Below are 17020 nucleotides of genomic sequence, written 5' to 3'. Positions count from 1 at the left end.
AATACCCTCTAGGTCCATCCATGTTGTCACAAACGGCAAGATTTCATTCTTTTATAAGGCTGAGTAACAATCCATTGGGCATATATACCACGTCTTTATCCATCTAACAATGGACATTTAGGTTGTTTCCATAGCTTAACCATTGTAAATAAATCTACAATAAACATAGAAGTGCACATTTCTTGGGGTAACTGGGTGGCTCAGTCGGTTAAGTATCTGCCTTGGGTTCAGGTCATGATCTCAGGGTCCGGGATCAAGCCCCATGTGGGGCTCCCTGCTCAGTGGGGAGTGTGCTTCTCTTTCTGCCTCTCCCTCTGCCCCACTCCGCTGCTCACGCACGCATGCACTCTCCTCTCCTCTCTAATAAATAAATATAATCTTTAAAAAAAAAGTGATGCATATTTCTTTTCAAATTAGTGAAATTTGATATTCTTTGGGTAAATACCCAGCAGTGGAATGACTGGATCTCATGATAATTCTGTTTTTAACTTTTTGAGGAACTTCCAAACTATTTTTCACATGGCTGCACCAATTTACATTCCCACCAGTGGTGTGCAAGTGTTCCCTTTTCCCCACATCCTTGCCCACACTTGTTATTTCTTATCTTTTTGATAACAGCCATACTGACAGACGTAAGGTGATATCTCACTGTGGTTTTCATTGGTGTTTTCCTGACGATGAGTGACGTTGAACACCTTTTCATGTGTCTGTTGACCATCTGTGTGTCTTCTTTGGAAAACTACTTAGTCAGTTCTTCTGCCCATTTTAATCAGATGATGATGATGATGATGATGATGATGATGATTTGGTGTTGAGTTGTAGAAGTTCTATATATGTTTTGGATATTAACCCCTTATTGGATATATCATTTGCAAATATCTCCTTCCACTCAATAGGTTGCCTTTTCATTTTGTTGATGGTTTCCTTTGCTGTGCAAAACTTGTTATTTTGATATAGCCCCAGAAGTTTAACTTTGCTTTGTTTCCCCCTTGCCTTGAGGAACCATATCTAGAATATTCTGAGTTTATTTCTTAAATCATGAGGAACCCACTTTATTCACTCTAAAATGATGGAACAGCAAAATCTCAAAGTAGACCTCTCTACCTACAAAATTATAATTTCATTTTCATTATCAAATAAAACTTGATATATGTACCCAATATTTCATAAATGTTTATCCAGATGTGAAAAATATTTTAATTTGTGGATTGACAAAGAATTACACCAAGTTCATGCCATCAAACTATAGAAGAATAGACTGTAATAGAAATGATTACACTAAGTTAATATGATTTACCAGGCCCTGGAAAATGCAGAGATGCCATGTGATCTTGTTTTGTCTTTGGGTCGTTTCACAGGTTAGTGACTAGTGGGCTCTAAGGGGATGAAAAAGTTTCAGAGAATTGGCTTTAATCCAAAACGATCCTAACGTACATTCTTTAAATTCCTATTTGAGGAAGAAATCTGCTTGTTTACTTTTCATCTATGTTTCTTATGAAAATACAGAGTAAAATAGTAAAAAATACTAGTGATTATGATTCTAAATAAAGGAGAGCTTGCTTTAATAGGCATTATGAGGATACTTAGTTACAAAATACAGTCTCTTCTCACAAAATTGGGCCACACTTCATGAAAATTAACTTTCCTAGCTAGCACTTATTATTTGAAAATACTTCCTGGGATCGAGTATGATTACTATATACTGTGCAGAGTAATAAAGGTCCATGTAAAGCAAACAGAATAACAAATTGTTCTAAGGAAGAACAATGAGCAAAATCTATTTAGATGCTTAAAGTTGGAACTGAATACACAGTTAGCTTTTATAGTGCTGAAAATATATATTTTTTATTTATTTTCATCTTCCGTTTCAATAGCACACTCCAATTACACATTTTATATACTTTCTGAGAGACAATCATCTTCAACCTATTTCACTCTTCTTAGCGTGCTTGTTCATAAAAGGAAAGTGTAATTCTTCATCATTTCAAGTTAAGTGATACACTAAACTGTTTGATATGCCTTCATCCAGATGACTTTTGGTAGGAACCCAACCCTATCTCAATAGAGATTATCTGACTCTTTAAAAATTTTAATCATATTTAAAATTTAAACCCAAACAAAATATGTGTTATTTCTAGTTATATCATAAATGTGTAAGTATCAGTCAAACGGACTGGTTTGAAAGCTAAAACAAGTGCATCTACATCTTTTCAAAGTAAGAAAGGCCATCTAAAACAAACAAAACCACATCGTTCTAAGCGGCAGGATCAAAGTTGGGAGCTGCGTAGAGACTCAGTTGCTCCTTATTCTTCACTTGCCACCCTCCAATCACTTTTTGCCTTTTTATTATTTTCAATTTATTTATTGTACCCTGCTCCATGTCTTTGGAGGCTGGCCCCCAGGATTTCATCCCCCTAGCCCTCTTCATTAGCCTCAGGCAATGAGAGCCATGAGACTGGAGGATAAGAGCAGAAAGATGGCAGGCTATTTCTTCACCCACCCCTTCCTGCTCTGGAGTTCTAGAAGGAGCAGCCATGGATCCAGTCTTCACCAGACTTTGATAATGTTGGTTCTTCCTCTGGGCCAAACATCCCTCGCTGATCCCCTTTAAATAGTCTCTTTACTAAATTTTCATCAAAGGTCCTGATAAGTGTGTTATCTCTTTCCTGCCTGGCTCCTGACTAACAAGTGGAGACTAAGACTTGGAGAGTCTAAGGGCAATTAGATCTAAAGTGACCTTGTCCTGGCAAGATCTCCTTTATAGTCCAGGGTGCGTTAATTTAGGTCCTGATGCAAATGTCACCCTGCTACATGTAAAATGGAAGACTGAACTCAGAATTTAGGAGCAATATAATTATAGTGGCAATCTTAATTAAGGACTATAAATCTCCCAGAGTACTCTCTGAACCAAAATTCTATATTTGAAACATCAGGGTTAGGAAAAGGGAAGAAGGGAAGGATGGGACTTGAGGTCAACCTTCTGCTGGTGCTCCTGAAGGCTTCCACTGAAGGACTGGTAGTGGCAATGGACTTCATATACTAAAGAGCCCAACACAACTCCTGGGGTTCACTATAAATGTATGAGAAGTACATAACATCTTTGTTTTTAAAACAAAAAATTAGTTTCATCAAAATAAGTAAATTGCTGCTTCAGAAAAATACACCATGTTTATCATAAATCTTTAAGTACTCATTGGGATATTACCACATAACCGGTTTGATATACATGCATGTTCCCATTTGTTTAAAGTACTCTTTTACATATTACTCACATGAAATGCAAGGAATGTACGTAACTATTATCTGTAGTTATAGCTATTATGGTAGCCACTAGCTATATGTGGCCATTAAAATGCAAACTAATTAAAGTTAAATAAAATTAAAAATTCGGTTCTTCAGTCACATTAGCTCCATTTTAAGGGTTAGTGGTTATCATATTGGACAACAGAGACTAGATCCCTTTAGATCATCACAGCCAATACTACTGTACTGCACTGCTTGAGACATTCTGATGAATGAATGTCTCAAATAAAAGTATAGTTGCATGGTTATATAAATTATGGATATTTAGTGTTATTTATGATAAAATAAACTAAATCTTCAAGATCTGCAACTTGGGTTAATGAAAGTTTCTGACTACAATAACTTCATATGCAAACACACACACTCCATAAACACATTAAGGTATCATTTTTAAAGCTTTGGCTTCAGTTAAAATAAGACAAAGTCCAAAATAATATTGACTTAAGCAACAAAGAAGTTAATTTCTCTCACACAAAATAGCCCAAACAGAAATAGTCTCCAAGGGCTGATTTGGTGGCTCCAGTGTAGGATGAACTTCCATCCTCCAATCAGACTCCTACCCGATCTACATAGCACTGGACGTAGGCTCTTACTCATGACAAGAAGGTAGAAGAGAAACAAAAGGGGCATGCACATTCCAACAATCACACCTGTCACTTCGGTTAACGTCCTATTGTTCAGAACCAAACAGCATTACTAAATCTGAATGCCAGAAAGACTGAAGAACTTATTCTTTAGTTAGTTGGGCATAGACCCAAGCCACACTTCTCTTCCAAGACAAAAAGAGAAGGGCTCCTGAGGGGACAACCGCAAGTACTGCCTCATTGCTCAGTCCGTATTTTGATACATTTTCCACTCAAACTTTTCTTTTCAGTAATTACTATTCCCCTACCTATTAACTAGACTATGAGACCAAACATATAGAATTAGCAGAAGTACAGTGGTCTCCTTTCAATTAGTGGATATTTCTTCTGTAGGCATTGCTGATTGGCTCCTAAGCTTCATAGAGCTACTTAAAGAAATATAATAAATCATGGTAAGAGAAGCCAGTTAAAATAATAGATTTAATAACTTATTTTGTTTTCAAGGGAAAGAAATTAAGTAGAAAAATCTCCAAGTCAGAGGTAGAACATGTTTTCTTAAGTATACAGCCTCTGAAACAGCTGCTATTGATAATTACTGAAGTCTAAACAGCAGTCATTTGTCAAATCATCTCTAGCGAGTAAGGATTTGTCCATTGATCAAGGGAATGCTAACTTTCTACATTCGAAAATTAAAATATCTACTTAGAAAATAGTATGTTGATTGCTACTTGTTTGGGTTGGAAAATTTGAAAAAGGACAGTGATCTATTCAAGTCCTGGACAGAAATATAATATACTGTAAAATAATGTTACCTCATTATAACTTTATTATATTTCAAAAAATAATGGATTATTATTGAGGCCACATTCAGGTACCATCATTTTTTAATGTTCTTACCTTCTCTTTCTCGTCTCCATTGTCTATGTAAATCCTCTGTTCTTTAATCGTATTAAACATTTCACAGTGAAAATATTAATTATTTTATGAACTTACTAGTAAAGGAGATCATTTTCAAACTATTTGAAAGACAAATTTTACACTGAATTACTTTCCCTTCAGGTTGGGAGTTAGATCATTCGTTCACTTACTTTTTATTCGGGAAACATTTGCTTAGTTATTAGCTTGTGCTAGACATTATGTTCAGGGACATAAGGGCTCTTCAAGAAGCTTTTGGCTTTTATTTATGTACAGGCTCCTAGCATTTCTTAGCAAGCAGTCAAAAGTAAATTTGGGGCATTCACAATACACCTAGAATCTTCATATTTATCGAGAGTTAGTCTTGCATCAACAGTATAGCAACAAGACTAGAAAGAATGGGTGAAAATTACACAATTTGTGTTAAGCATGAGAGGCAACAGGAACAGAGTAACAAAAAGGTTGCTAATTACAAATGTTAGGTTTGATTTTGCCCAAAATATTAATTTTGAAAACTCACTTTTTAGCTACTGCGGTTTATAAGCATTTAAGCAGATTGTAATCGCTCTATTGCCTAGTATTCAACTGTCAATGACTTCAAATTTAAAAAGATAGATTGCATATTGTGGAACTTTTGGAGACAGTTTAAGGGAAGCTATGATTACATTTCCACTACAATGCTTTAAGAATGGGGCCCATTTTATTTCAGGAAATATAGCTATGAAAGGTCTCCGAGATGTGATACCTCAGGTTTAGGATCCTTTTCCAGCGAAAAAGAATCCCGTGATTAAATATTAAAGAACTAGATAAAAATCAACTTAAAATACATTTATTTTTTTTATTTCAGTGATTTATGATATTTTCTTTAATAAGCTTTATTTCTTTACTTTTTCTTTGTAATAACTGTAAATTTTACCTAAAGTAATCTCAATTCCTATTCTGTGCAAATATTTGTGCACAGGTATTACTCAGTAAGCACTTTTTGAAGCTCACTGGTATTCAATTTTACTGTCATTCTTAATTTTTTGCATCAGCAAATACATGCAAAATAAGTATTTCCTGTTCTGCTGTTAAAGATATGCTTCTTTATTTTCTCTTTTAATATTTTTAAAAGATTTTATTTACTTATTTATTTGAGAGAGAGCTGGGTGTGGGGGGAGGAGCAGAGGGGAGGAAGAGAGGAAGGGGGATAGAATCTCAAGCAGATTCCCCACTGAGTGCAGAGCCGTACTTGGGGCTTGACCTCAGGACCCCGAGATCATGACCTGAGCCAATACCAAAGGTCAGATGCTTAACCAGCTGAACCACACACAGGATCCTCTTTTAATTTTTTTAAAAGAAGAATGTAGCACACACTCTTCATTGCCTGCTCAACAGCCATGTTTCCCTTTATCCTACATAGTAGAATCCCAATTTCATTTGTTTCTACATAATTAGAAATGCATCCTGAGAGGGTCTGATATAGGAAGAAGGGTAGGTTTGACTCATTACTGAAAAATAAAGCTCCAAGGAAGATTTGGGGAAGGGATGGCTTATGGGTAAAGTTTCCTCCCTCGTAAAAAGAGACAGAAGGAAGGAAGGCCCTCTTCATCCAATGGATACATCAAGCCTGGGCAGAGTAACTGCAGCCTTTCTGTGGCTATGAGGAGAGAGAAAGGGATTAGCTGAGTATCTGAAAACTTGATCTCATTATTGAGCCACTAAATTAACCACGGAACAACTTTGCCTCTGCACAGCTTTTAATATGAGATAATTGCTTTTTTTCATGGTTAATGTGTGTTAAGTGGGTGATTTTTCTATTTTTTTATAGCTGAAATTACTCATTATGAACAATGAATTTCAGTAAGTGGTATACATCAACCAAGAAGCTTTAAATGTATGCAAAAAAAAAAAAAGAAAATGCAATTCTCTTTATTTAGATCTACTAGCTGATTCTTGAATTAAGTCCTAATATTCTTTATCATTCATGTAAGTAAATGAAGTCAGTGATGTTCATTATACAATATTCCTTTCAGTCTTTTTCTATTTTCACATTGTAGTCCAAACCAATCCATATATTGTGTTCACTATAATGTTTCTACTCTAAGATCATTCTATTACCCCCAAAAATGACAGAATTTTTTATAAGAATTGGCATTTTTCATCAATTTCCCAGAAATTTGAATAGATACATAAGGTAATTCATATTTTAGAAAAGGAGAGATATTTTCAGAACAGCATAGTTATAAAAAGAATAATCTCAGGATAAATGGTTATAATATACAATTAATTTTGGTGTGACTTTAGGATATTCACTTTTAGTAAAGTATTTGTTTTTCACTACGTGAGTTAATTTCTCACAAACAACACCTATTGCAATATACACAGGGAGGAAACAGAATCAAGTCACCTAGAGAAATTTTAACATCATAGTAACTTTTAGGCACATTCTTTCTTCTCCCTAGCCCCCATCCCTCAAGTTAAAAACCAAAACTTTATTGACTTAAAAGCAAAAATACTGTTTCTATTTCTTAACACCAGTGTACTACAACCAGAAGGTTTTAAAAATGTTTATAAATTCTTGGTGAGTTAAATCAGTCATGACATTAGAGGGAAAATAAAAAGGTACTTTTAAAATGCACATGACATCTTCAAATACCGAATTTCAATTCCAAAAAACTATATGAGTTCCTTTATTATATGAAACAAAAATAAGCTCACCAAATATTATTAATGAAAATGATTAGGAGTTAGGAGAAAACATTATCTGTTTGGGTGTGTATGTGCCATGCATTTGTATGTGATATGTTGTAATTACAAATTGTTTAAAATTTTATATAACACCTTATTATCCCACCTTTGAGTATGAATATTACTGCATGCATATGTAATTTACCCATATCTACATTGTAAGAATTTCCAGTTCCCATCAATTCGGATATTCTTTAGAGAATTTGACACCAGCTTACCTCTCAAACATAATTCATTAATGTGAGTTTTAAATGAACTAGGAATTCTACAAGTCAAATAAAATAAATCAAAAAGAACAGGCCCAAGGAAAATTAGTGTGATCAGTAGATTACACGTCCTCTTTTCTATCCCTATGAGCTTTAAAATTGAATTAGCTCTGAGAGCATGTGTTACTAGAGAAATTGTCCTGCACAGACATATTCTTTAGCAGATTTTAAAACATCCTTCTTAGCGTATCTACAGATCTAAATTAGCTGAAGATGTAAGCATAGAATTGGCATATGCCAGTGTAAGAAATTAATTCACTGGGGAAAATTTCTGTCTTTGTCTTTCTACTTGGTAGTCTTGAAATGTATTGGGATTGTTTTGTTTTGTTTTCACTCCTTGGCATGACTCATTTAGCATTTCCTACAAAGAATAGCTCTACTAAAAACAGTTTCCAAGTAAAAGTCCTGTTGTGCTTGTTTTAATAAACAGATAAGGATCATTTGTACTTAGCAGAATTTATTTGCAGATAAACAATTAATGTGCTAAAGTTTTTCAATCTGCCATTTTCACATGAGGAATAATAAATATACATTCGGCAATTTTATTATTGCTACTATTTTTGTTTTCTTTAAGGTATTCTTTGTCATATTGTATCAGGAGGTTATTCAAAAAGGAAAGAAAGAGGGGGAAAGGAAGATAGAGGGATAAGGAAGAGGAAGAAGCCAGAAAATACCTTCCCTTCTTTTTTGCAATAGTATCACTTTTCACACTTATCCCCCATTCACTTAAATGCTCATTAAATATCCAGAAAATGGCATGGATATGCTCTTAGAGATGGAAGAAACTATAAAACTATTAAGAGTGTAGCGCATAGTAGACAATAAAGCATATTTGTTCAATGAAAGCACTTCCGGAAGTAGGCTCTGCTTTCCCTAAAATATAGTTTGTTTCTAATATAGATCAATGTGCATATCCTTCAGTTTAGAAGTAAGAATTCTGTAAGGAAAATGTCCTCGGTTACATTTTTAAGGGCAATAAATTTGAAAAGTCAATTTTGTCAGAGAGTAAAGAAAATTAAGAGCAACTTGACCTAGGTCTACACAAGGACTTTTATTTATTCATTGCGTTAACATGCTCCTTATACGAAAGTGAACACATGTTTCACCAGTGGATTCATGACCTCCTGAGGGAACATTTTCTTGAAATACCTGCTTTAAATGATCATTCTCAGTTTTTGTAAGGAAAGCTTTCCATCCAAAAGTTGACTCGACTCGGGACCCAGATCATGATAGTCAAAACAAATCCCGGCATACATTTCCTGTTAAGTCTAAAGAACTCCTCAGGTACAGTTGTCATTTCAAAATACGTTATGAGACAGTGAAACCGTCCTGCTATCTTTGGGAAGCTCTTTCTTTTGTTTCCTCCTTGGCTCTTCACTGACTTCCTGGATCCTACAGTCCCAAAACCTCACCTTGGCATCCCAGGCCCATAATAACCTAGTCACATCCTACGGACCTTCATTTCCTGCCACTCTCCACAGAAGTGTGTTACAACCCCACCTGAGTTTCTCACCAAACTCTGCCCATGCCAGGCCCTTTCAGAAACCCATGACGGAATGCCTGCTGCCCCTGAAATTCTCTACATTCAGTCCCTGCTGCCCGCCATCACATCACCAAGAACAAGACCCTTGGCTCAGTTGTTTTTGTATCCCTTGTGCCATAAGCTTGTTCAGGTTTTAAGAGACCCCAATAGCAGCGTGTCCTCACCTTCAGAGAACAGTCTACGCATAGTATTTGTGAACAAATCAGAAAAGGAGCAATGAAAGGACAACTAACTCACTACTCACTCGTTCATCCCTCCAAGATGTGCGAGGCGGCTACCGTGCCCTCACCATGGCCAGGCCGGGAGAAGAGAACAGTCAACAAGATGGAGCCCTGCCCACACCTGACAGTCTAATCAGACAAAGAATCCAAAAATTAGAAGCCAGACACATCCTGGTCACAGTCAGGCTCTCATCAAAGAGTGGCCCAGCTTGCCTGGGAGTCAGAAGCCTCTCTGCATGAAGCAGGATACAAATATACAGCTGGATACTATTCAGATACTCTTCAGATGGTTTCAAAATATCAAAGCACTTGCCTAATCTCAGATTTAAAAGTGTGTGTGTGTGTGTGTGTGTGCACGCACACACACCTGTGTGGCTTTGGGTTTGTTAGCAAACAACTATCAATGAAGATTGGCAATGTTATAAAAGGTCTTCTGTAACAATGGCATGAGAAATAGTGTTTCTAAAATAGGTTTATAGCAGATAAATGACTGCTGTTTTTTAAAATTCAATAGCAGTTGGAAAAGGTGTACAATTACTTGTTTCAAATTTTCGGTTGGCTGAAAAATAATCAATTTTATTTTCCTAGTATGGATTTAGGTGTCCGATGACCTGATTTGATCCCCATCTTTTTGTTCTGTTACACCTTTCTTATAAATATCAAGAATACAGTGTCACAAAAATAAAAACTTTCAAATATACTTTAATTACAATGATAACCACAATTGAAATCAATTCAAAAACTTAATAATTACACAATTATGTATTAGCAATCTAACTAAAAGCCTTTGGGTTTATTTTTTCAGAATGGTTATTGGCATATAATTCATTCCATGAATTAAAAGGGGCCTAAACTGCAATATATACATAGTTGAAGAATGAAAATTCTGAATTTTCTCATGACCTAGTCAGTATTCATTTTATTCATTCTCCAAAAGAAAATATTTTGTATTCGTTTCATATTTGCCAACATACCTAGCCCAGGCAGGTAAACTTATCATAACAAATGGCGTGGAAAATATGTTTGACCAAGTTGAATGTCACTGCTTAGGGGATTTAAACTAAACTATAAATTTGCGAATGTGAATCAGATTTAACCTTGAAAACAACGTGAGCTAAGCTTTTAAAGGTTTTTTTTTTAACTCTTAATACTTTTATACCAGACATGTTAGGACCTCAAACTCTCCTACAGAACATGTTTATTCATATTGTTTTCAAAAGTATCTATTTACTTCACTACAACTTGTGTAAGTAGGTAATACGAAACTTAGGAAAGCAGGCAGCAAGGATATAAAAATGACTAATATTTGATAAGTGCCCCATATGAGCTTTATCTGTAGAAATGAGACCCATACATGAATACGAACAGAAGGAGCTGAAGGAGGACTATTTGTATTTCAGAAGAGGAGTAAAGCCTTTGTTTAAAGATTTCAGCAGTCATGAGTTCTACCCCTTGAATTATACAAAACGTTTCTGCAATATTCAAGATGAAATAGTCCGGGAGAAAAATATTCCACTTTCACCTTCCCCCCACATCCCAGGGCATGATCCTGAAGGGGCCAGACCGCTGACTGGGATTCCGCTCGAGTTACACAACCCTGGGCAGGACTGTGTCTCAGTTTCCTCATCTGGAAAATGCCCCAAAAGCAGTACTTATATCAAAGGACTGTGAATATTAAATCATGTGTATAAAGCACTGGGAACTACATACGCTATGGAAGCTCTGAACCTGGAGCTCTTATCATAGTTTGGTGCTCTTAACTCTGCCCTGATAACCCTCTATCAATAACAGCTATGTTCCTGTGCCAAAATGCTTTTGATTTTTGCACTATTTCTTCATCGGTGTAAAATTGTATTCCTGAATCCCCCTGACTATATAGATAATGACCCTCGTGACAACCTTTTATTCTTTTCAACGGCCAAAGTTCCTGGGGATGTTTAGCTACTGCAGAGCATTTGAATGAGTACCGTGAGAAGAAATCTGAAGCATGAACACTAATGTATCTTAAAATACACCTGAATTGCAAAATCTATTTTAAAAAGTCTGGAACATAACAGTTTATTTCATTTATAGTAAATCAAATATGCTAAAAAAATATGTTGAAAGAAGAAATCACATCACTCCATTTAAATATCTTCGAGTTATTGTGACTAAGCAACAATAGCAAATACCTTTTGTTTACTCTCTTCTACCATTTTGAGATTTGGATTTCCAAATCTTTATTTTTCAGAGGGAGAGTTGCTAACAACTAATCCAATGTCTCAAATCAATGTTTAATGGTTGACTGGCACCAATGTCAAACACATCAAGAGATCCCACATACCATCAGTAAAACAAACCAGCTTCACAACCATGAAGTTCTATGATTTTTTTTTTTTTCTTATTTCGGAGCTGCACAGCTCCTAAAATTATCATTTCCGTTCAAGTCTTCTGCTCCCTAGCAGTTAACTTCAGAGAGAATTTTGAGCTGCTTTGAGGAAATTCTGCTGGGTTCTGTATCTTTCTGGTTTCTTATTCCAAAAAAGCAAAAACAGCCTGAACTGGGTTTATTTTAAGCTGGATATATAGAGGAAAGATGACTTTCAAAAAAAAATTGTGTTGAAATAAGAATTCCCAGATAAAGAAATAGAGTCACACCGAAAAGTGTTTTAAAGTGGCGTTATAACTGGCACACTCCCGTCCTTTTAGTGGAGATTATTTAATGCTGGCCATTAAAGTTTGCCTCTTAAATGCTAAATACTGGGAGTGGAGGTAGAACTTGGGGATGAACTTGGGTTCTGTCTGGAACCTAATTTAGGGTCTGGAACCTAAATTAGACAACTAAGTCCAACTGAAGCACTTGACGGCGAAAGCTAATATCTTTCAGGTAAGTCTCCCTGATTCCAATAATACAGTATATTTTTTCCTCTGAAGTTTCCAATGTGACTGGGAGTAGAAATCATAATAGCATTCATAGAAGACATTCAGAAGGAAGATAATTATCAGAAATATGGGATACTGTTTGAATATATTTTTAATATAATTTTATGCTTAGCCAAGCACACTCAAGCATTTAGGTCCAAAATCCTAGCGATGAAAACTTCAAAACTGCCACACATTGGATTTTTGACAAATTTGGACTGACTTACTATTTATTTTAACATCAATTAGAGTATTTGCTATGTGACTGTTTTAAGCACTCTCCGTTTAACTCATTTCAATCCTTATAACAATCCTATGTAGCTCATACTATCAAATGGTACTTAGCAAAAAATAAAAACAAAAACAAAACAAAACTGACACACATAGTAGTTGAGTACTTTGCCCAACACTCACAACTAGGAAATACTAGTGTCAAGAATTTGAGCTCAGTAGTCTACATAGGATGCCCATCTCTACAAGCATTTTTTTTCTTACAATTGCTATCTCTTAGGATTTTCCATAATCTTACCTGAGGCAAAATAGTAGTAGCTAGTGCAGAACTGTGGTGAATCTCTAGCAGACTACTCCTCTATAAAAATAATATTTTCTGCTGATGGCACCATTTGGCCATGTATGATCAACAATTTCCATAACACAGAGAATAAACGAAGGCCTCATTATCTTTGACATTTATAGCCATGGACCTTATTTTAAGACAAAAATATAAGCAGTTAGTTATCTTAAAATGGCTACTTCTCAAACATGTTTCTGTCTTACTACTCCAGCAGCTAAAAAATTGGACCAGAAGGCCCACTGGCATTCTTCTACTCTCTAACTAGGCAATATAACTTGTTAGAATATACATTTTTCTACTTATAAATTTGAGAAAGCTATTTTTCATTTTGCCTAAAATAAAATCGGGTCTGTTAACATTTAATGTTTTCTGAGTTGACTTTTATGCAAAAACATTTTTCTCCGTGCTTAAATAAACATAGTTTCCACATTGCTTTAGTATTTTCTTTATCCAGTAAGCTTTTGACCTGAAATATTGCCCATTCCACACACACCCCCTACTCACCCTGCCTTCCCTTCCTCCCTTTGGTATAACTCACCCAGAATGAAATCAGTACTGTGAGTAAAGCATTCTCTAAAAGGCGGTATCTACCTAAGTTTACTCATGGTGGGCATCAGAGCTTGATCTTATAGCTCAGATAGGCTCTGACTTCAAACAGATACGGGTATATAACTTAGTGTGATAGGCACAATAATTCACCTCTTGCCCCCAGAAGATATCCTCATCCTCATCCTGGAACCTGTAAATATGTCACTTTAGTTGGCAAAAAAGAACTTTGCCGACGTCACTAAGTTAACGGTATTGATCTGGGGAGAGGATTTTAGGTTATCTGAGTGGCCAGAAGGTAATCACAAGGGTCCTTATTAGAGGGATGCAGGAGAATTAGAGTCAGAGGAAGACGATGTAAGGATGGAAGAAGAAGAAAGAGGTGGGCGGGGAGGGCGGGATTTGAAGATGCGACAGTTCTGGCTTTTAAAGATGGAAGGGGGCCAAGGAATGAGCCAAGGAATACAGGCAGCCTTTGGAGGCTGGAAACAGTAAGGAAACCAGCTCTTCTCTATGGCCTTCAGAAGCAGACAGCTCTACTGACAACTTTATTTTAGCCAAGTGAAACCCATATTTTAGCCTTCCGACCTCTCAAACTGTAAGAAAATAAATTTGCATTGTTTGAAGCTGTTAAGTCTTGTGATCATTTATCACAGTAGCAGTAAGAGACTGATATACTTGCAAAGTATCTAAACCTGAAACAGAGTTTTAAAAAGAAAACAGAAGAAAATGCAAAAGGAAATGTTAAAAATGACGGGCCATTTCCTTTAAAATTCTCGTCTTTTTACCTTAAGCATTCCGTGTCTGCCCAATAAACTATGAATGCTAGACAGTGAGGGCCAGAGAGGAACATTCAGCTTCTCCCGATGAGGGGACTAGTGAGAACATTTACACCAGGAAAAGTGGAATACAGTCTTCCTAGGAGTCGGATCCCGATTCCCCTTTTCACGCTGTCCTACTAACCGTTTTCTGAGGAGCCCACAGATTTCCTGACCCAGGCATCCCGCACTGGAAGAGCTGGGTCCTCCTGCCAGGGCCTTTATTAACCTTTGAAGATTATGCACAGGATGTGTATATGTGATTACTCGTTCAGAATGTCTGACAGTTCATTTCTCTGACGGTCTCATTGCAAGGGCTTGCCGCAGCCTCTGTGTGCTGACACCGGCTGCCGTTTGTCTGCGGTCTTGGCCCTCGGCACACCGGCCGTGCTGCCCAGCCCTCGGCCCTCTCTACCACCAGGGCATCTTTCCGTCTCTTGCGTCTTTGCATCTTGCTGTCATCAGCCTCGTCTGTGTCAATGCTAAAATAATGGCAAAGGTTATATTTTTATCCCTTGGTGACAAGAGTCCAGGCCTGACTGGGGATCTAATTCCATCAGTTGCCAAGCCAGTGAAATTCTGCTGTAAGGCAACTAAACAGCTCTGCAAAATGAGCCCCGAATGTTACTGTTCAGTACGCTCGCGGACAATACTGCAACCCTATGGCTGCAGCCTATTTTTCATCTCAAAGGTTTTACCTCCCACATTTCAGTGTAAGTTTATAATAAATAATTTAAACTGTATGTTGGTGCTAAATGAGACTTGACACTGGAAACTAATAGCTATTCCTTTATATATTTATATTGGATTTTAGACATTTATACTTTCTTAGGCTTAGATCTTTTCTTTAACGCAAAAATTCTCCCCAAATGCCACATTGTAAATTAGATGCCTCTGTCCTAAATACAAAGGTCTGGTTCTTTTCTTTTTCTTTCTTCCTTCCTTCCTTCCTTTCTTTTTCTTTTTCTTCTTCTTCTTCTTCTTTTTTTTTTTTTTTTTTGTCTAGTTCTTTTCGTGAAAAATTTGTTTAGTTCAAAATTAGGTTGGAAAATATCTCATTGCCTCCTTTTAGCTCCAGAGATGTTCCCAAATATTTAACAAAAAAACATTTATAAACTACTTTAAACATTAATTTATTATGTGGAATTTAATACATTTAAATATTTTGGACTTAAATATATATCATATGGCATTATTAGGAGTGAGTGGATGAAGAAAGCAGACCTGTATCAGAATATCCCAATGGAAATATGCAGGTATCAAAATTCCAGTAAGTTTAGGAATCATTTTATAAGGGCTAGAATACATGAGATGTTACCATCTCATGTTGCAAATGAGTGATGAATGTAATCATCTAGGGTCATTAATTTTCTCCACTGTTTTATTTTACTTCTATTCCAGCTTTATTGAACTATGGTTGACAAATAAAAGCTGTATATATTTAGGTTGCATAACGTAACTTTTAAGGGGTACGGGGTGATTTAACATATATTGTGAAATGACTACCCCATTATTGTAAAACCAAGATTTTATTATATTCGGAGTGTCATGACTTGACAAAGCTTTTCAGTTCACTCTTGCTACATTACAAGTCAGCCCCAAATTTAGTCAGTGCAAACAACTAAAATTTCTTATTTCTCATAATCCTGTGAGCTTTGGTTCCTGTGCTGCTGGTACGTGGGCTCACTCATGTTGCACTTGGCTGTGAAGTCAGATGGGCTAGAAGGTCCATGTCTGGAACCTTTGATTTCCCCCATGTGGCCTCTCAACATTTACTAGGACACAAGGGATTCCCAATATGGTGGTCCCAGGATGCTGTTCCAGGAGGGCCCAAGGAGAAACAGCAAGGTTTCTTAAGGCCAAAATCCAGAATTGACACAATGCCATGTTTACCCTATTGTGTTGGTCAAAGCAAGCACAAAGTCAGGGGAAATATACTCTACTTCTTTACGGGAAAAGCTGAAAAAATATTACGGCTATGTTGTTCAATCTACCACACACAGTGAACCCCAACCCTTGTGAAGTATGATTATTTTATAAACAGCCTTTTTATTACTTTTAGCACATAGTAAAAGACATCCTGGAATTTAACATCTGAGTTTCTGTCTACTCTTTCTGTTTTCTGATCTTTGGAATAGACATGAAGGAATAAATATGAAGAAAAAAAGAGAGCAGACATAGTATCTTCACATAAAAAGAAGTTCTAATTCAGAATGTTACAGAAAAAAATTTTAAAGTTAACCTTTGTTTAAAACAAAAATTGAAAGTACAATTTCAGGAAAATAAATGGAGAGAGGACACGGCATTGTTATCTTCCCAAATAGAATTCTTAGTTGCAAATAATAGAAACTGAAGCAGAAATGGATAATTTATTGGAGGTAATTAGTTAGCTCACAGAAAATGCTGGTGAACCAAAGCTAAAGGCAGTCATGAACCAAGGAATGACAGGCAGCCAAGATCACGCCAGAGCTGTTGACTTAGGACCTGGTGGTCTCATCCCCACCCTGGAGACTCAGACAGCCCAGCCTCAAAAAAAGAAAAGGTGGCCCCAAAATAACGCTATTACAGTATCCTTTATTATAAATATAATACCTCAGCTATATTTATTTGTCAAGTCCC

The sequence above is a fragment of the Ursus americanus genome, chromosome 27 (assembly GCF_024610735.1).
Source record: "Ursus americanus isolate L20-20 chromosome 27, mUrsAme1.1.p, whole genome shotgun sequence".
In the NCBI taxonomy this organism is placed as follows: Eukaryota; Metazoa; Chordata; class Mammalia; order Carnivora; family Ursidae; genus Ursus; species Ursus americanus.
This window is presented reverse-complemented; position numbering follows the sequence as displayed.